This window comes from Schistocerca americana, chromosome 3, assembly GCF_021461395.2.
Source record: "Schistocerca americana isolate TAMUIC-IGC-003095 chromosome 3, iqSchAmer2.1, whole genome shotgun sequence".
NCBI classification, from domain to species: domain Eukaryota; kingdom Metazoa; phylum Arthropoda; class Insecta; order Orthoptera; family Acrididae; genus Schistocerca; species Schistocerca americana.
The window spans coordinates 574,690,804-574,708,410 of NC_060121.1; the positions used below are offsets into that span (position 1 = coordinate 574,690,804).

At 39.8% G+C, this 17,607-nt stretch overlaps 1 long non-coding RNA gene across 1 annotated transcript; it reads right to left on the reverse strand.

Annotated features, from left to right (window-relative positions):
• Window positions 1-10,495: 10,495 nt before the first annotated feature.
• LOC124607328 lies at window positions 10,496-11,045 on the reverse strand. The gene is made up of 3 exons (XR_006978805.1): window positions 10,939-11,045; window positions 10,697-10,821; window positions 10,496-10,584 (listed from the first exon to the last, which is right to left on the reverse strand). It is a non-coding gene; the product is annotated as an uncharacterized LOC124607328 (long non-coding RNA).
• Window positions 11,046-17,607: the final 6,562 nt, after the last annotated feature.

Sequence of the window (17,607 nt, forward strand, 5' to 3'; positions counted from 1 at the left end):
ATGTTGGTCTATCCTCTTCATGCAATTCCATTTCTGCATAACGACGTAGATCCACGAGAAACTGCTTCCCAACATTTGTCTCCAACTCTGAATCGACCATTCCTTCATGCCTTACGATGTCCTATCCATCAGTCCTTACTTTTGTTCACATCGTGATAATGGCTATTTTCTCCTAATTTTTTTTTTACTTACCTCAGTACTTATTCGATCAAACCGCTTAATCTTCAGCTTTCTCCTGTACTGCCTGTAGTACCACACTTCAAAAACGTCTTTTCTCTTTTTATCCTACCGCTTATTTTCCATGCTTCACTTCCACATAAAATAACAAACTTGACAAGCAATTTCTGAAAAGTATTCTTAACACTCAAATTTGCATTTGATCTTAGAGTGGGCCACAAGTCAGTTGTCGAAAATTCGTTTGGTGCAGCAATACGAAGTGAATCTTTCTTAGGGTTCTTCTTATTTTCCTAATATTTCTTCATTTTCTCCCCAAAGACCTTCTTTCTTTCTTCGGTCGACATTGGTCGGTATGGTTTTGGATTCGTCTCTGGAATAACCTCCCAATTATCAGTTTTTCTTCTGAATGTCTCCCTGTGTGATGCGTTTGTTACGTCAGTTTTTGCTTTTGTCAAATCCTTCTTAACTTCAGTTACCCAAAGTATTGATGCTTTATGGGATGTCACATTGACCAATACACGTTTAGTTGTATGTTTCCGAGTAATCTGTCTAGGTGTCCATAGAACTTCATTCGTCTCTTTCTGATATCAGTTTCGATGTTTGTTACCTTTTCTGTTGTCTCGATGGTTTTTAGTCTGCATCCATCTTGTGCCTATCGTGGTTCCAGAATTTTTCTAATAATCTTTCTCTCCGAAACTTTCCTGGTAGATTAAAACTGTGTGCAGGACCTAGATTCGAACTCTGGACCTTTGCCTTTTGCGGACAAGTGCACTACTTTCTAAGCTATCCAAGCACGACTCACGCCCAGTCCTCACAGCTGTACTTCTGCCAGTACCTCGTCTCCTACCTTCCAAACTGTACAGAAGCTCTCCTGCGAACTTTGCAGAACTAAAACTTCTGGAACAAAGGATATTGCGGAGACATGGCTTAGCCACAGCCTGGGGGATGTTTCCAGAATGAGATTTTCACTCTGCAGCGGAGTGTGCGCTGTTATGAAACTTTCCTGGCAAATTAAAACTGTGTGCCGGACCGAGATTCGAACTCGGGACCTCGCCTTTCGCAGGAAAGTGCTCTAACTACTGAGCTACTCAAGCACGACTCACGCTCTGTCCTCACAGCTTTACTTCCGCCAGTACCTCGTCTCCTACCTTCCAAACTTCAGAGAAGCTCTCCTGCGAACCTTGCAGAACTAGCACTCCTGGAACAAAGGATATTGCGGAGACATGGCTTAGCCACAACCTGGCGGATGTTTCCAGAAAGATTTCACTCTGCAGCGGAGTGTGCGCTGTTATGAAACTTTCGCGGAAGATTAAAACTATGTGCCAGAACGAGACTCGAACTCGGGACGTTTGCTTTTTGCAGGCAATTGCTCTACCTTCTGAGCTACCCACGCACGACTCGAGTTCGAGTCTCGGCCCGGCACGCAGTTTTAATCTGCCAGGAAAGTTTCATAACAGTGCACACTACACTGTAGAGTGAAAATCTCATTCAGGAATCTTTCTCTCTACTGTGCTGTAGTGTCTGATTTTAGTGCCTTTTCACAGGCATTTTTTGTTATACAAATGTGAAACAAGTCTGGACGTTTTCTTGTTTTCTACAATCTGTTTTTTGTGCTACTTTTTCAATTCACTTTGGTTCAATAATTTCACCGAGGTACTTAAAGTGTTTGACTCTGTTGTTTTCACCATAATTTGTTTTAAGTTTCGGAATATCTAACTTCTTTGAGGGTCTCGATTTGTTTTACTGCTATTTCTTCTCTGTCAGTTAGAATCACCAAGTCATCTGCAAACGCTAAGTATGGAATGTTCAATTTTCCTTGACCTCTTCCTAGTTCGCTTGGCTTTCAAAAGTTTTGTTTTCTTATTTCTGTTTCCCATTCTTTCGTTACTTATTATTAGAAACATAGAACTACTAGCAGAGTTCATGGAACCTACAAAATATGATCAAAGTGGTTTTCATGCTGTTCCAAGTAAACACTGCTTTTTCAGCACTGATTTACATATTTCGCCATAAATCTTCTAGGATGGTAGATTTTTCAAGTTCTGATTGGATTCGTTCCTTCAGATAAAATATCGTCAATCTTGACGGAATAAACCTCATATTTTAGTATACTCCAGACTGAAAAATCCATGGGTTTGAGATAGTGAAAACAATTCAGTATTATTCCGTCTGCCAATCCGTTCCTCAAAGTTTTCAAATAAGACCTTCAGAAAACTATCCTGTCGCCAGGACAGTTTTCAAAACGGCTGCAGATATTCAGAAAGTGGACTATTTTGTAGTTGTAACAATGCTTCTTGAAGGCTGTCTAGGTAATTTACAGGCCTGTCAGTGCCATTAAAAAAATAAAGTCCGATTAGTCCACTGCTGAAAATCCCTGCCTATATGTTCGGGGCAGGAGACTTCGGCTTTTTGTAGGATTATGTACAGCACACAGAATTCCATAATATTATGCCTGTCCGGATCATCTTCATTTAGGCTTTGAAGTAAAGAAGACCTATAGGTCTTAAATTTCTGCTTTTTCTGGATCCTCCGTAAGGTGCTTCTTGCTATCTCATACTCCTTCGATGCTTTTCCTTGGGGGATCGCCGGCGACTGCACAAAACACTGCGTGACAAGATTAGGTTCTCTTCTGCGATAATAGACTTTGGCCTACCTGAATGATGAAGCTACCGACTTAGTCTGTTGAAATCTTAAATTTAGTTTGCGAATATCTCGTCTTCTTTGAAAACTTTCCACAAACAAATCACAAACCCCACTGTAATGACGAGAAAATAATACGATTTTATGATGAAGAGCTCTGTCATGCTGATAGCCAACATGAAAAGTCTGCATGCTGGTTTATTAAAGCTTTTTATAGACATATACATTTGATTTGCCATCAATAAAAGAAGGGATCCATTGTCAATCAATGAAGAAGAGAAGCAGACCGCCATGTTACAAAAACAAACACATGCTGTTCTGTAGTTAACTTCCGATTCATTGTTTCTCAGATAACAATAAACAACATAAACCTCAAACTAACACGTGTACTAGTCAAGATCACAACTGACTACCACTTCGCTAGGTCAAACAAATTATAGGGATCTGTAGTGACACGTGACTTTTTGTCCACGCCATATTCCTCTTTTTCAGAAAAGATAGTCCTGCTACTGCCTGCCTGCAGTTTTATATAATTTCTACTTCGACCGTTTTACTACTTTTAGTGTCTTATTCTCTCAGAATCATAGGACCTAATTATACAACACTCAATTAGTCTTCCGACTTGAATTGTGTCTATTTACAGATGAGTGTTATTTGTTTTCCATACCACAACACTTAGATGTTATTTTTTCCTTCAAATTTAATAAAAGCCCTTGAAATAGTTTGATACAATCTGATATTCCCAGTTATGCTTTTTTAAGGAATCCATTCTTAAATACTGGAATGGAACATTTTCATTAAGGTATTGCCTATTGATTAACTGAATCCCACTAACAACATTTACGTTTTGCCAGATTAGAAATATATCAATCCAAATTCGTGCGCTCATTTTTTGATTTATTATTCTATATAGTGTTGATATTGTAATACCACATTATCGCGAAACATTTATGCAGAAGCTAGAGCAGCCGAGCTGCAGTTCTACACCTCTCGCAGTTAACTATAGAGCATGGCCTACTCATTGCAGCATAAACTCAGTCGATGGGAGAATAAATATTCGCAAACACTACCCAAGTCAACCTGCTGATGAGCATCAGAAGGAAGAACTTATTACCACTTTCTGTTTATCAAATACATCATTTTCATGTGAACTTGCAAAATCTAATTTTAAAGGAATATAAAATAGTAGCAACTAGTTACGAAAAGAATGAAGATGTACTAAGAGCCAAACACCTCGTAGTTAACTACAGTGCAGTGCATGTCTCACTTGCAGCAAAAATGTAGTCGATGGGAGATTAAATGTTCGTAAACATACACATACATCAACTTGCTAATGAAGAACAGAAGAAACGACTTGTTACTACATTATGTACATCGAAAAGGTTATTTCCATATGACTTTGCAGAACATATTTTTAAAAAATATAAAACAGTAAGAAATTCTTATCAAAAAAAGATGTATTAATTTTCCCACAACCCATAGACAATTACGATGCCGTACAAGCCTCATTTGCAGCAAAAATTCAATCAATAGGAAATTAAAAGTTCTTAAACATTTACATACATCATCCTGCAGACGAAGACCGGATGGAGGAACTTCTTCTATAGCCCTATATCAAAGAGGTCAAATTCATGTCAACTAGCAGAATCTATTTATTAACCCTCACGTAGATGACACTCGTTATCCACGTGATTTTCTTGCTCCATTTTGACTGACTGAACTAGTTTCAGTTCTCGCCATTTTCAGTACCTTCCCATTAACTCTCCATCTGTTAGCATCGCCATCACTGTCTTTCAGTTTCCCATGGTTGAATTGTTTATGAAACAATATTATAGCTTGTATGTCACTTGTTATCCACGCAAGCACTACAGCTACAATCTGAAACTGCATATTAGTTACTTCACTACTTTCTTAGATTCAATCTAATTTACATATGCGTAATTTTATGTGCATAAAAATTAATTACATTTAATTTGCTTTTTTTCCTAGAACACCTACCTACAAACAGAAAATATTCTCTATACTTTCAGCTGAGTTTAGTAGAGATCCTGGTGTATAGGTTGTAATACTACTTTTTGTGTTTTGTGTAAAACATTTGTGTAAAGATTGCGACCATAGAGTTGATGTTTGTATTTGTGTTATCTGTGTAATGAAAGAAAGCGCAGTTTTCAAATTTTGTAAAAGCAATTAGGAGAGACTGGCTGTTTGTACTTATCTTCCTACTATCTACCTCCATAATAAAAGCATCTTGGGCTGTAGTTGTAATAATTACATAATATACTAACTGATTTTGAATTACTTACGTGCTGTTTTATTATCTGTTAACCTGCTCACATGTTTCATTTCATTATTCATTGTGCCAAGAGTTTCACTTTTCAGCATTTCTAGCAGGGAAGATGCAAAATTTCGATGTAATACCGATCAGTCATTTGCGTGATTTTATTACTAATTTCCAACTCCCATTCTTATTCACTATATGTGCAGTATGTGAAGTCTTTCAGAAAAGAAGTCCGAGGTTTTCAAACCAACCATACAGCACACAGGGTCTATGAAATTGCGATTTGCAAGTGACATCAACTAAAATTCAACCAGTCCACATCCTCTGTTGCGCAGCTCCCAGCATCAATCTGGAACCACAGTCTTCATACTGGTAACGGAATTCTAGAATATTTGAGCTGGCGGAGGAGGAAGCGCCGACTTACACTGGCGACTCCGTCCACGCAATTATTAAATAAGGCTAATTGCATGTAATTGCCATTCTTTTCAATCAACTAATTGTCTATTTCATGATCGCTCAAAGTATTATTGCTTCAACATAAAATAAACAAAACCTGAACTTTAAACATATAGAAAGAAAGTGAAAGTATAAAGGAAATTAAAGGAAATACAGTGATAAGCATGACCACTGCCCACTGCGACATTGTGGGCCTCATGGTGGCATTCTGGGCACGTGAAGCTGTAACGAAAGTATGCAAGCGAAGCAGACAAGAACAGCCAAGAGAAAGGCTGCAAATGGAGAAATCCATGGAAATAAGCGACTTTGACGAAGGGCAGATTATTATTACGCAGAGCCTGTGAACGAGTATCTCTAAAACGGAGAAGCTGATCGAATTTTCGCGTGCCACTGTCGTCATCATCTGCGGAAAGTGGTAGAAGGACATTGAAGCTATCACTAGGCGCTAAATGTTTGAACGTCCACGACTCTTCACAAAACGTGGGGTTCAGAGGCTTGTCTGCTCTATAAAGTAGGATAGATCTCTGCCGAAAGAACACTAGGGTGGTGCACGCACGAGAATTTCGGAGTACACTGTTCATCTTGGAATTCCACAGCTGATCAGCCCTATGCGTGCCTTCATGTGTTGACCCAACGACATCATAGTTACAAATGCAGTGGGCACGGGACCATCGGGATTCGACTGTTGATCAATGGAAACGTGTCGGCTCTTCGGATGAATCACATTTCTGATACACTAATACGATGGTCGTCCCCACAAACGCCGTCATCAGGGTGAAAAAAATGCTTCAAATGGCTCTAAGCACTATGGGACTTAACATCTGAGGTCATCAGTCCCCAAGACTTAGAACCACTCAAACCTAAGTAACCTAAAGACATCACACATATCCATGCCCGAGGCAGGATTCGAACCTGCGACAGTAACAGCAGCGTGGTTCCGGACTGAAGCACCTAGAACTGCTCGGCCACAGCAGCCGGCTTCATAAGGGTGAACGGCGGCTCGAAACGTGCAGCGCGCCACGGACGCAGGCTGGAGGGAGCAGTATTATACTTATTACACTACGGGAGCTATTTTCCTGCGCCTACATACGACCTGTGTTTGTAATCGAAGACACGCTGACTGCTGCGAACCACCTGCATCTCTTCATGCTTGAGGTCTTCCCCGACGGTGATGTCATCTTTCAGCAGTATAACTGTCCGTGTCTCGGAGGCAGAACCGTATTACGTTGGTTTGAGGAGCATGATAGCAAACTCACGTTGATGTCTCGGCCACCAAATTGCCTGATGTAAATCCTATGGCACCCATCTGGATCGCTATCGGGCGCCATCACGGTGTCCACAAAGTAGAGGCCCATTATTTACGAGAATTACATGAATTGTTGGTAGACACCCAACGCCACATGCTCACAAATCTACGAGCAAACTGTCTGATCCCTGTTACGCAGAATAAGTGATGAATTTCGTTCCAAAGATAAACAAACGGGATATGAAGAAGGTAATAATAATGTTTTGGCTCATCAGTGTATAAGGAAAAAAATACCAAAAGCAACCTGGAACCAAAATGAGGGCATTCGAAGTAAGAGAAAATTTATTACGGCGCTTGGGTCTAAACAATACGTAATTTACCTGGTATGTACGGAAACAGGAGATAATATGGAGCTTTTTCAAGTAGTTCGCAATTTAAATTTAAAACACAGCAGCAGAAATATGTTGGGCTGGTGTACTTCAATCAAAACGTTTCATATTAGAATTAAGTTATAAAGATGTTTAGAACAACTGCAAAGTAAGTCGTTATTTTATTATGAATACACCATTCAGTTTCGATCTTTGCAGTGCCAGACAAATATTGTATGTCGCATATTTTGTGCAAAGACGTCATTAAATGAAGGGAGAGAGGTGAAGCTGTGCCAAAACTTAGAGTTATTCCTAATTATGTAAATCTGATAGCATGTCATAAAATAGTTCTGATTTTAAATTTTCGTGCTTAAGAATAAAATTATGTATTAAATGCAGAGTGAAAATAGTGTAATGCAAAATGAACATGTAAATACTTGTTTGGTATTTTGATAAGCGTTGTAGTTCCATTGCATAGAGTTTTTTTTAATTGCACGAATTATGAAATTATTGGTGATAAATGTGTGTAAAATTATATAATGTATTTAGGTTTAAGTATTTAAATCTTGTAAAAATTGTAAACGATTTGTGGCCATGTTTGGGAATTATTTTGATTAATGTCGTGTCATGTGACCCGACTCAGGACTGGAGATATGAGCGGGAAAATTGGGTCTTTGGTACTTGTCCGTTATGGTGGTAGGTTTGGAGTAGCAAAGTGCCACGAGTGTAAGCATGGCCACCAGCGTATGAGAATAAACTGTGAAGGAACAACGTGAAAGTGTGTAGGAGCAAGACAATAAATCATGTGTACGAATTGCACAGATTATTATTTATCCAGATCGGATTTATTTGTGAACTTTAGTATGCATGGCCACAAAGTTAGAAGTGTTTCTTTTTTAAAAAAAATACGTTTCAATCTGAGTTTGTATAGCGCACCTCATTTTGCGCAAGGTGGACAATTGTGTATTCAGTCCACTGCTGTTCAAAGGCTAGACTCAGTATTAGGGGCGCAAATGCGACTATTCACTACCAGCCCCCTTTGCAGATGAGCCACGTGAAAAATAGGCAGTGAACGAGCTCGAGAACAGTTGCAAGTGGGGGCTCAGCCGGGATAATAATTTGTTCTCTGTTCCATAATATTTCGGAATCAGGTGTCCATCAGATGTTTAGGATTTTGAACAGTCAGTGTGGGGGCTCTGAGTTAAATCAGTGCATTAGCAGTAGTGGCGTGTTTGTGACAAGATACGTGCTGCACCTTGGTTACGCCAGTATAAGACCACCACGATTATGAGGCAGTCATTTACACATCCTGGTGAGTCGACCATGCGTTACCATGGGCATCAAACATGCGCAGTCTTCCGTGCCACATCCACATGTTGTCGCTAATTAAACCGTCATCCGTGCCGCATCCCCGTGTTGCTGCGGGTAACAAAATTGTCCATACCGTGTCCATGTGTTGCTGCAGGTAAAGCAGTCGACGAAGCTGTATCCATGTGCTGCCAACGATCAACGCCGTCGTCCATGCCACCGAGCAACACGTCTACATGCTGCCAGGGGCCCACACAACGTTTTCTCGCTCCTGACCGAGTTTACTGCGTGTCCACGCCGCCGACTATGGTTCATTGCATAGCTGTGCAGCCGACGCTGACTGCAGACATCTCGTCACACTAGGATATATAAAAGATAAGTAGAGCCAGCAGCTACATTGCAAAATTATGCCCTTTCATTAGCAATGGCCGATGAGACGCGTGAATCTCAAAGTGAAGGCGAATCAATGGATGTTAGGAGTAACTGTAGTAGACAAAAATAGGGACTATAAAAACTGAAATAGTTGGAGAAATGGATTCAAAAATAGGGGATATGGAATTGAGGGTTAGTGATAAAATAATGACATTGAGTGATTGGGTATCCCGTGCGAAATTACATAAAGCTTTGTTACCTGAAGAATGGGGTAAAATAAAATTTAAAATTGCCAGAAAACTGGAAGAATTAAACGAAGAAAATAACGTTGAGTTCGCTATTAAGGGTCTGTTTGAAGGGGATACTGATGTATGTTTTGGAGAAAGACCTAAAGATGTTTGCATTATTCAAGAGGAAAGCAGGAGTGAAATAGAAAGTGATTTATTACAGGAATCAGGGTTGAACAGAGTAGAAATAGTGGTGATACAGCCAATAATTGATATCAATGTTGGAGGAATTACACATCTGGCTCAAGTTTATCTGCAGTTTCTGAATCTTTCTGGCAGCAAATTAAATGTTTAGGATTAATAGAACTACCAGTTACAGGAGTCAAAATTAAGACAGCAACTGGGACATGTAGTAATCACTGCAATTTAACAGTAGTGATTATTGTTTTGATATTAGTTGCTTTGTGGTGAAAGGTTTGGCACTGAATGTAATTTTGGGTATGGACTTCTTGTACAAATATGTATTTTTGTAAAGGACAGAGTGGTAGAATTTGATGCTGGTGTAAACAGATGAAGATCAAAATTTAAAGGGCAACTAAAAGGGGGTGAGACAATGACTCATTTACATAGGATAGATGAGGTTGGTAATGATATATGTACTGAACAGCAGATATATGACAAAGTAAATGAAATGGGACATTCAAATGCGGAACAAAAGGTGCAGCTTACAGATTTATTGTGTAAACATAAGCATGTGTTCTCTGACAGACCTGGAAAAGTTGTAGATATCAATTATGTTTTGAGGGTATTGACTAATGAAGTAGGCTAATAAGGGCCAAACCTTATCGTATAGCAACAGCTGATAAAGACGATCATACTATCAAATTATACATAAGTGAGAGGTACATGCTAAAAGAGGTGACATACACACAAACTTGGAGAATAAAATCATAAAACTATAAAAATGTGGGAGATAGATACCAAAAGAGGTACATACTAAAAGAGGTGACATACACACAAACTTGGAGAATAAAATCATAAAACTATAAAAATGTGGGAGATAGATACCAAAAGAGGTACATACTAAAAGAGGTGACATACACACAAACTTGGAGAATAAAATCATAAAACTATAAAAATGTGGGAGATACATACCAAAAGAGAGAAGCTGTACTTAAGTCTGCACTGCTCATAATTATCTTTGCTGAAAATAATGTCACTTTTGGAGTGGGAGAGTAAATGTATGCAACCATGCAATCTCATGAACCTGCTCAGAACAAAAGAGGGAATTTCCTGTTACTATATTTCCTACATCAAGCAGGTGTTCTACAAGGAAACTCGTAGAAACAAATTATCAAACGAAAGATTGGCAGGCACACAAGAAAAGAAAGAAGATGTAGTCTGTTCTACACCAAACCTTATTGTCTCTGCTGCAGGTAATGTCTCATTTGCTGCAGTTAACTCAGTTGATGGGAGAGTAAATGTTTGCAACCATGCCATCTGATAAACCTGCTGAGACCAAGAGAGGAATGTTCCTGTTACTACATTTCATACCCAAATAGGTGAAGCAGACACAAAATTGAAGAATCATGTTATCAAATATAAAAAAGTAAGAGGTACATACCAAAAGAAATAAGATACAGTTACTTCTGCACCGTTATAACTACCTCTGCTGCAGGTAATGTCTCATTCCAAACAACAAACAGTTGATGGGAGGGTAAATGTTTGCAGCCATACCATCTGATGGACCTGCTGAGAACAACAGATGATAGATCCTGTTGCTACATTACATACCACAGATAGGTGACGTACACACAAATTCGGAGAGTGAAATTATCAAACTATAAAAACATGGGAAGTACACACCAAAAGGAAGAATATGTTGTCAGTTCTGTACTGCTCATATTAATCTCTGCTGCAGGTAATGCTTCATTTGTAGCATAAAACTCAGTCGATGGGGGAGTAAACATTTGCAACCAGCCAATTTGATGAACCTGCTGAGAACATCAGTGGGAAGGACGTTTACATTTTCTACCTGAAATTCAGAACAACAAATTGTCAAACTATAAAAAAGTGGGATTTACATCCCAAAAAGAGAATATGTAGTTACTTCTGCACCATTCATAATTATGTGTACTGCAAGTAATGTCGCATTTGTAGCCACAAACACAGTTGATGGCAAAATAAATATTTGCAACCATGCAATCTGATGAACCTACTGTAAAAGACAGAGAGATCTTGTTGCTACATTTTAAACACAAAATAAGAGATGTACACACAACCCAGAGAGTCTAATTATCAAACTATAAAAAGTAGGAAGTACATACCAGAAGAAACAAGTCATAGTTAGTTCTGCACCACTAATAAGAAAATGTACTGCAGGTAATGTCTCATTTGTAGCAACAAACACAGTTGTCGGGGGAGTAAATGTTTGCAACCATGCAACCCAATGAACTTGCTGGGAACGACAGAGGGGAGGTCCTGTTACTACATTTTGTACCACAGGTGATGTACACACAAACTCAGATAATCAAATTATCACCCCAGAATAATGTGAGAGGTACTTACCAAAAGAAAGAAGATGTAGTTAGATTACGACTGCTAATAATTATCTCTGTTGCAGGTAATGTCACATTTGCAGCAACAAACACAGTCGATGGGAGCGTAAATGTCTGCAACCATGCAATTTGTTGAACCTGCTAGAGCAACAGAAAGACGGTACTGTTGCTACATTTTGTAGTACAAATAGGTGACATACACACATACTCAGAGACTCAAATTAACAAACTATAAAAAAATGGGAGATACAACCGAAAGAAAGATGATGTAGTTAGTTCTGCACCAATCATAATTATGTCTCCTGCAGGTAATGTATTATTTGCAGCTGCAAACACAGTCAAAGGGAGAGTAAATGTCTGCAACCATGCAATCTGATGAACCTAATGGGAACAACAGAGGGAAGATCCTGTTACTACATTTCATACCCAAAAAAAAAAAAAGATGTAGTTAGTTCTGCACTGCTCCTAATTATCTCTGCTGCAGGTAATGTCTCATTTCCACCTACAAACACAGTCGATTGGACAGTAAATGTTTGCAACCATACAACCTGATGAACCTACTGAGAACAACAAAGGGAAAGTCCTGTACATTTTGTACCCCAAATATGTGACGTCCACAGAAACATGGAAGAGTCAAATAAACAAACTATAAAAAAGTGGGAGGTACGTACCAAAAGAAAAAAGACATAGTTAGATCTGCACCACTAATAATTAAATCTGCTGCAGATAATGTCTCATTTGCAGCAACAAAAACAGTCGTTGGGAGAGTAAGTGTTTGTGACCATCCTGTTTGGTGATATTGCTGAGAGCAACGGAAGGAAGCTCCGGGTATTACATTTAATACACCAAATAGGTGACATAAACTCAAACTCGGAGCATCTGATTATCAAACTGTAAAAATGTGAGTCCCCCCATGAACCATGGACCTTGCCCTTGGTGGGGAGGTTTGCTACCTCAGGGTACAGGTAGTTCTACTGTAGGTGCAACCACAACGGAGGGGTATCTGTTGAGTGGCCAAACGCAAGTTTGGTTTCTGAAGAGGGGCTGCACCCTTTTCAGTAGTTGCAGGGGCAACAGTCTGGATGATTGACTGATCTGGCCTAATAAAATTAATCAAAATGGCCTTGCTGAGGAATTACTGTGAAAGGCTGAAATCAAGGAGAAACTACTAATTTTTCTTGAGGGCATGCTGCTTTACTGTATGGTTAAATGGTAACGTAGGTTTGATAATGAATAAAAAAGTAGTAGTGCGAGTACGCTACTATGAACAGCACAGTGAACAAATTATTGTAGCCAAGATATACTGTACATGAGGCTCATGCCTACCACTGTAGTACAAGGTTACATGCCAATCAGCTCCGCAAATGATGAAGAGATTGATGACATGTATGATGAGATAAAAGAAATTATTCAGATAGTGAAGGGAGACGAAAATTTAATAGTCATGGATGACTGGAATCATGTCAGCACATAGTAGGTGTCGCCACCGGCTCCAACCTTGTGTTTATGCTCTGAAAAGGAGGCGAAGGGAAAGTACACTACTGGCCATTAAAATTTCTACACCAAGAAGAAATGCAGATGATAAACGGGTATTCATTGGACAAATATATTATACTAGAACTGACATGTGATTACATTTTCACGCAATTTCGGTGCATAGATCCTGAGAAATCAGTACCCAGAACAACCACTTCTGACCATAATAACGGCCTTGATATACCTGGCATTGAGTCAAACGGAACTTGGATGGCGTGTACAGGAACAGCTGTCCATGCAGCTTCAACACGATACCACAGTTCATCAAGAGTAGTGACTGGCGTATTGTGACAAGCCAGTTGCTCGGCCACCATTGACCACACGTTTTCAATTGGTGAGAGATCTGGAGAATCTGCTGACCAGGTCAGCAGTCGAACATCTTCTGTATCCAGAAAGGCCCTTACAGGACCTGCAACATGCAGTCGTACATTATCCTGCTGAAATGTAGTGTTTCGCAGGGACCGAATGAACGGTAGAGTCTCGGGTCATAACACATCTGAAATGTAATGTCCGCTGTTCAAAGTGCCGTCAATGCGAACTAGAGGTGACCGAGACGTGTAACCAATGGCACCCCATACCTTCACGCCGGGTGATGCGCCAGTATGGCGAAGATGAATACACGCTTCCAATGTGCGTTCACCACGATGTCACCAAACACGGATGCGACCATCATAATGCTATAAAAAGAACCTGGATTCATCCGAAAAAATGACGTTTTGCCATTCGTGCACCCAGGTTCGTCATTGAGTACACCATCGCAGGCGCTCCTGTCTGTGATGCAGTGTCGAGGGTAACCGCAGCCAAGGTCTCCGAGCTGATAGTCCATGCTGCTGCAAACATCGTGGAACTGTTCGTGCAAATGGTTGTTGTCTTGTGAACATCCTCATCTGTTGACTCAGGGATCGAGACGTGGCTGCACGATCCATTGCAACCATGCAGATAAGATGCCTCTGCTAGTGATATGAGGCCGTTGGGATCCAGCACGGCATTCCGTATTACCCTACAGAACCCACCGATTCCATATTCTGCTAACAGCCACTGGATCTCGACCAACGCGAACAGCAATATCGCGATACGATAAACCGCAATCGTGATAGGCTACAATCCGACCTTTATCAAACTCGGAAACGTGATAGTACACATTTCTCTCCTCACACAAGACATCACAACAATGTTTCACCAGGTAACGCCGGTCAACTGCTGTTTGTGTATGAGAAATCAGTTGGAAACTTTCCTCATGTCAGCACATAGTAGGTGTCGCCACCGGCTCCAACCTTGTGTGTATGCTCTGAAAAGCTAATCATTTGCATATCACAGCATCTTCTCTCTGTCGGTTAAATTTCACTTCTGTAGCACGTCATCTTCGTGGTGTAGCAATATTAATGGCTAGTAGTGTAGTGGTGCATATGGACTGGGGGTAAGGAATGAAAGAGGAAGCCGCCTGGTAGAATTTTGAACAGAGCATAACTTAATCATAGCTAACACTTGGTTCAAGAATCATGAAAGAAGGTTGTACACATGGAAGAGGCCTGGAGACACTGGACAGTTTCGGACAGATTGTATAATGGTAAGACAGACATTTAGGAACCAGGTTTTAAATTGTAAGACATTTCCAGGGCAGATGTGAACTCTGACCACAATCTATTGGTTATGAATTGTAGATTAAAACTGAAGAAACTGCAAAAAGGTGGGAATTTAAGAAGATGGGACCTGGATAAACTGAAAGAACCACAGGTTGTAGAGAGTTTCAGCGAGAGCATTAGGGAACGATTGACAAGAACGGGGGAAAGAAATAATTTGCAAAAAGAATGGGTAGCTTTGAGATATGAAATACTAAAGGCAGCAGAGGATCAAGTAGGTAAAATGATGAGGGCTAGTAGAAATTCTTGAGCAACAGAAGAAATATTGACTTTAATTGATAAAAGGAGAAAATATAAAAACGCAATGAATGAAGTAGACAAAAAGGAATACGTCTCAAAAATGAGATTGACAAGAAGTGCAAATGGCTAATCAGGGATGGCTAGAGGACAAATGTTAGGATGTAGAGGCATATATCACTAGAGGTACGATAGATACTGCCTACAGAAAAACTGAAGAGACCTTTTGAGGAAAGATAACCACTTGTATGAATATCAAAAGCTCAGATGGAAACCCAGTTCTAAGCAAAGAAGGGAAAGCAGAAAGGTGGAAGGAGTATATAGAGGGCCTATACAAGAGCAATGTACTGGAGGACAATATTATAGAAGTGGAAGAGCATGTAGATGAATATGAAATGGGAGTTATGATTCTGCGTGAAGAGTTTGACAGAGCACTGAAAGACCTGAGTCGAAACAAGGCCCTGGGGGTAGACAACATTCCATTAGAACTACTGATGGCCTTGTGAGAGCCAGTCCTGACAAAACTCTACCATCCGGTGAGCAAGATGTATGAGACAGGCGAAATACCCTCAGACTTCAAGAAGAATATAGTAATTCCAATATCAAAGAAAGCAGGTGTTGACAGATGTGAAAATTACCAAACTATCAGTCTAATAAGTCACAGCCGCCTGATAGTAACATGAATTCTTTACAGACGAACGGAAAAACTGGTAGAAGCCTACCTCAGGGAAGATCAGCTTAGATTCCTTAGAAATGTTGGAACACGAGAGGCAATATTGACCCTAGGACTTATCTTAGAAGATAAATTAAGGTAAGGCAAACCTACATTTCTAGCATATGTAGACTTAGGAAAGCTTTTGACAATGTTGATTGGAATACTCTCTTTCAAATTCTGAAGGTGGCAGGGGTCAAATACAGGGAGCGAAAGGCTTTTTAGAATTTGTACAGAAAGCAGATGGCAGTTATAGGTGCCGAGGGGGCGAAAGGGAAGCAGTGGTTGAGAAGGGAGTGAGACAGGGTTGTAGCCTGTCTCTGATGCTATTCAATCTGTATAATGAACAAGCAGTAAAAGGAAACAAATGAAAAATTCAGAGTTGAAATTAAAATCCATGGAGAAGGAATAAAAACTTTGAGGTTTGCCAATGACATTGTATGTCTGCCACAGACAGCAAAGGACTCTGGAAGAGCAGTTAAACAGAATGGACAGTCTCTTCAAAGGAGGATATAAGATGAACATCAACCAAATCAAAATGAGGATAATGGAATGTAGTCAAATTAATCAGGTGATCCTGAGGGAATTAGATTACGAAATGAGACATTTAAAGTAGTAGATGAGTGTTGCTATTTGGGGAGAAAAATAGCACATTATGGCCAAAGTAGAGAGGATATAATATGTAGACTGGCAATGATAAGGAAAGCACTTCTAAAGAAGAGAAATTTGTTAACATCGAGTGTAGATTTAAGTGTCAGGAAATCATTTCTGAAAGTATCTGTATGGAGAGAAACCATGTATGGAGGTGAAACATGGATGATAAATATTTTAGACAACAAGAGAACCGAAGCTTTCAAAATGTGGTGCTACAGAATAATGCTGAAGATTAGATGGGTAGATCACATAACTAATGAGGAGGTACTGAATCGAATTGGAGAGAAGAGAAATTTGTGGCACAACTCTACTAGAAGACAGGAGTAATTGGAAGGACATGTTCTGAGGCATCAACAGATCCCTAATTTAGTATTGGAGCACAGCGTGGAGGGAAAAAATAGTAGTGGGAAACAAAGAGATGAATACATGAAGCAGATTCAGAAGGATGTATGTTGCAGTAAGTACTGGGAGATGAAGAAGCTGGCACAGGATGGAGCAGGATAGAGAGCTGCATCAAACAAGTCTCTCGAGTTATGACCAAAACAACAACAACAGCAAAATGGAAGGTACATACAAAAAAAAGAAGATATAATTAGTTCTGCACCATTCATAATTATCTCTCGTGCAGGAATTGTCTCTTTTGCAGCAACGAACACAGCCAATGGCAGCGTAAACGTCTGCAAACATGCAATCAGCTGAACCTGCTGAGGTGCTGTTACTACATTCTGTACCCCAGATAGGTGACATACACACACACTTGGAGAATCAAATTATCAAAGTATAAAAGAGTGGGAGGTACATATCAAAAGAAAATAGATGTAGTTATTTGTGCACCATTCATAATTACCTCTGCTGCGGGTAATGTATCATTTGCAACAACAAGCACAGCTGATACGAGAGTAAATGTCTGCAACCACGCTATCCGATGAACATGATGAGAACAAGAGAGGGAACGTCATGTTACTACATTTCCTAACACAAACAGACATGTACACAAGAACTTAGAGAAACAATTTATCAAACTATAAAAAAGTGGGAGGTACATGATAAAAGAAAAACGTTGTAGTTAGTACTGCACCACTTATAATTATCTCTGCTTCAGGTAATGTCTCATTTGCATCAATAGACACAGTCGATGGGAGAATACTTCCTTGCAACCATGCAATCTGATGAACCTGCTGAGAACAACAGAGGGAAG